Raw genomic sequence first — 4,515 nt, 5'->3', positions numbered from 1 at the left:
TACTATTTAATCCTTGTTTAGACAAATTAAGCTAGTGCCTTATCATTTAAACCTTATTTACACAGATTAAGCTTTAACTTTTTTAATCCTTATTTACACAAATTAAGCTAGTGCCTTACTAGTTAATCCTTATTTCCAAAATTAGTCTAGTACCTAACTATATAATAATTTAGACAATGTAATCTAGTACCTAAAGTAAAACACTAGCATGAGTAGCTGTAATAAGTTTTTGATACTTTCCCATACGGAAAAGGGGCGCTTTTCCCTTGTGCTCTTATAGAGTTCAACATCGTGAGCCTCTACTCAAAACACACTACATACTGGTTGAGCCTCTACTTGAGAGGTACCTAGATATGCAATCCTCCCAAGCAAAGGCTCACAATTTATCGTAATTCACAATGTGGGGATTATGGTGGGAACTTGTCTAACGTCGTTTCCTATTTAGACATATTAAGCAAGTACCTAGAGTTAAACATCGACTCTTTATGTTGTGACTTTTAAAAGCTTTTCTAAGCTTTGGGTCCTTTTTTGTGTGGTCTTCACTTGAACTTTTTTATCCTTTTACTAATACATATTATAATGATTATAACCAATAATGTACCTCTAAAGTCTTTAGAGGGCAAGGTATCAAAAACAATCTAGTGAATTAGTTGCCTTCACATTCTTGCACTTTGAAGAACCACCTAAATTGGTGACTGTCATTGTTACCAAAATTAAACTTCATACTTAACTTTTGCAAACTAAATAAAGTTTGAAAAAGCTCATAACCTCCCCACTTCTATAATAGCATAACTTACTGTTCAAAATTATTGAATTGTTGATTTTTCATGTTCTAAACTATGGAATTGCAACTCATGGGAAACCCCCCTTTCCAATTGTCTTACATCATTACATCTGCTGTTCTTTTTCTATTGTCTCGTAGTAAATGTCTTACCATTGGTATTATGTGTAGATAATTTATTTTGTCTTTATATTCACCTCCTTTTTTATTCAATGTTTTTCAATGGTGTTCTTTCTTTTACTCAGTATCTTGGAGCCAAGAAGTCGATACAAAAAGAATAATAGTCCATCCCCCCCCCAATGAAATCATGCTTTTACAGTTGTGATCTCTAGATACTAGAAATTGATGGGGCTAATTGACTATTTTTGATTATTTTGTACCTCATAAAGTGCACTCTCGCTAGCCCCCTAATGTAACTTAGAGTTTTTTCATGGTAAACACACTTTTCCTTACATATCTATCTATGCTATTTTATTTTAGCTATAGCTTTAGAAATAGTATTCAAACTTTAGAAATATCCGAACCTCCCGGAGCTTCCCCAAGCCTCCTAAACCCTCCCAAAGTTGAAATGCGGCATTTCCAAAGCTGGAAAGTGCTTAAATTTTATGGATGCGAGTTGTGCTCTATTGGAAGAAAATTTTGAATTTAAATCCACCTAACACTCTTGTAGTTCAAACTTCACAAACTTCTCGAGGTGCGTGTGTGCCCGTGCATGTGTGCGTGTGTGCGTGTGTGTGCATGCACGTGCGTGTGTGTGTGTGTGTGCGTGCGTGCATGCGTGCGTGCGTGTGTGTGTGTGTGTGTGTGTGTGTGTGAGTGATAGAACATGCTTGTAGTGCTCACCTACCAAGGGTGGGACCATGGACACCACTTATTGTCTCAAGGGTTCAACTCACGAAGTCACAGCAATCTTTCACCTAGCCAACTCACGAGCACATGAAACACGATGAACTAGTCCACCAAATAATAGATTGATTTGAGGCAGTTGTAGTAAGTATGCTTACCAACACTTTATCACATTGTAGTCACAATACGTTGACAAGCATCGGTCCACAATCCGCGAGAGTACACCTACTTGCTCATCTTCTTACTTACATCCATGCTATGCTTGCACCAATCACTAGGGATAGCTCGAGGAGATTAGGAGAGACAAGGAAAACTTCACTTGCCATGTCCCTCGCTTCCTCATGCTTCCTACCTCACACTCTCACTATCACTTGAGTTGCTCCAACAAAATAGATTAATAAGAAGAGAAAGGTGCAAAAGCTTCTCATTCAATGTCACTCACTCTCTTCCTTACAAGAAAACATAACACAAACATGAAGACCACAAGTTTGCACACACATGAATAGCCTTTTTCATTATCTAACATCCATTTTATACAAAAAATTTAGGGTTTCCTATACTTTTGGGCATCCAACCCACAATTGTGGCCTCTTGGCCACCCACACTTGCATACACTTAGGTGTTCACACGAAGCTTGCTCGGTTTCTCAAAATAGTAGCTACGATTTGCACCACCCTTATTTTCCACTGATAAGAATCTTTAAACAGGAAAATTGCTACACGATACACAATGTGCCTAATTTGAGGACCCCTAGGTGCAATGTTCATGCTAGGTGCCTATCTCGATAGGAGCTTTTGAAGTTTTCTATTTGATTTTCTTTTTTCTTTTTTCTCCCTTCTCTTCCCCCTCCCCCCCTTCTTTTTCTCTTTTTTTTTTCACATTACTCCTCCAAGAGTTGTTGCAAGGTGAGATTGAGATATCCCTTGCTAAGCATATAATATTTAATTGCATCCCATAGCTCAATGGAAGACTTTGGATAAAAGGAATGAGTATATAAAGCAAAGTGGATGTCCACTATGTCCTCTAGTAGTACCACACAATAGGATAGGTAAGTGTAGGTAGTGATCAACAAGGCAAAGTCAAGGCGATTTGTGAAGTGGCTAAGGAATGTATAAAATGAAGGTCACAAGTCTCTGGGTTGGAATAAGTATAACTTTTCTTGCATCGTGGCATTGACATTGCAGTTCTTTGGAAAGTTATATTGGCCATGGATTTGTGGATTATAATATGGATGTCACCTAGGATAAGGATGGTAAAGTTCATTTACTCTTTTGTAGCTTTCAACATAGCAACATGCCGACCTTGCGATGTTGTCCATCTCCAAGAGAGCATATTGCCATTCTGGCTCAAGCTTCCAAATTTCTTATAGTGTTGAGAATTTAAGTGCTCATCTCAGTTTTGGCCTTCTTGAAACTGACAAGCTCACCAAAAGGATAGCTTCATCCATTTCCTTGCAATTCTCGTGGTTGCTCGAATTAGTGTCAGCATAGTTCTTAGGGGTAGAGCCTTCCACATCTTTCTTTCATTAGAAACCTTAAAATCAAACACTATAACTTGATCTCTCTTTGGCTCTTGCTACTCTTTCATTGGTTTATGTAGATCTTATTGCTGCTCTTCATATCCCCTATAGTCAAAGAGGATGATCAATTATTTTCTAAGAAATATCTTTTAGCACACTTAATAGTCTTAGGTGGCCCTCTTGCACTTCCCGTGGTGATTCCACAATTGGTGGTGGTGGTCCTTAAAGCACCTCGCACTCTCCCCCTTGGTTCATCAAACTCCTAAGGCTCTACGAAATCTACTAAGGAAAACATAATTTCTTGTGGCTCTATGGGAAAGGACAGCTTTGTTCCAAAAGGTTTTGATCTTCCTTTAAACAATAAGAGATTCAAGGAGGGTCATAGATGAAAATAGCCATATGTTTGAGATAGACAAGAAAAGATTCTCAGTTTGCATAGAGCTTGCCTCTTAAATAGGAACATGAGTACATTGGTTACTTGCATCAAGTCCTCTTTGATTTGCCACATCATATCCTTATCCATCCAACTCAACATCCTCATATACCCACTCTCTAAAGTCTAGTTCATATTACATTTTCATACAAGGAAGGTACCACACATATGCATGTAAATGCAAATGTTTCAACACCCCCCTTGGTGCCTATTTAGCTACTACAAGGTGGTTTGGTGAATTAGAATATTGATTTTACAATGATTGATTGTCCCCCCTCACTAGGTGCATTTTATGGCTATGATTACTGGGTGGTTATGCTCTTTGTCTTTAGGTCTTTGTCTTCTTCTTCTTGCCTTTAAGAAAGGTGTCATTTTGCCTTTTTGTCTTAGTTGTTTTCCTCCATGAAATTTGATTTTCTTTTGAATGTGCATGCATCTTCATGATGTCCAATTTTCTTATTGTGATTGCATTTGGGTAAGTGTTTCAATCTACATTCTATGATGATGTATCCTTTCATTCCACGATGGTAGCATTCTTTGGGATCTTTCTTTGTAAAGAATATGGTGTCCTTGTTTGTAGATTGTCAACCTGCCCTTTAAATTCATTTCCTTTCAAATGATTTAAAGATATACACCCTTCAAGATCAAGTGATTCACATATATAGAGTGGATCTTTCAAAGACACATGTTCCTTTGATAGACTTACAAATAGCATTGCTATTGCATCCTTTTCAAGGATTGTGACTTGGATTCCTTCAAGTTGGTTGATTGAGCTTTTTAATTTTGATGCATATTCAATGTTTTATAAGTGAATCCTTGTATTCATGATGTAGACTATAGAAATCCATTTTTAAGTACATCTCTTGATTTTTTGCTTTTACACCAAAAATTCAATTCAACTCCTCTTATGCTTCATTTGTTGTTCCTTTAACATTA

This window comes from Lygodium microphyllum, chromosome 30, assembly GCF_053477565.2.
Source record: "Lygodium microphyllum isolate KBCC chromosome 30, Lygodium_microphyllum_v1.1.10, whole genome shotgun sequence".
NCBI lineage: Eukaryota > Viridiplantae > Streptophyta > Polypodiopsida > Schizaeales > Lygodiaceae > Lygodium > Lygodium microphyllum.
Note: the sequence above shows the minus strand (reverse complement) of the source record.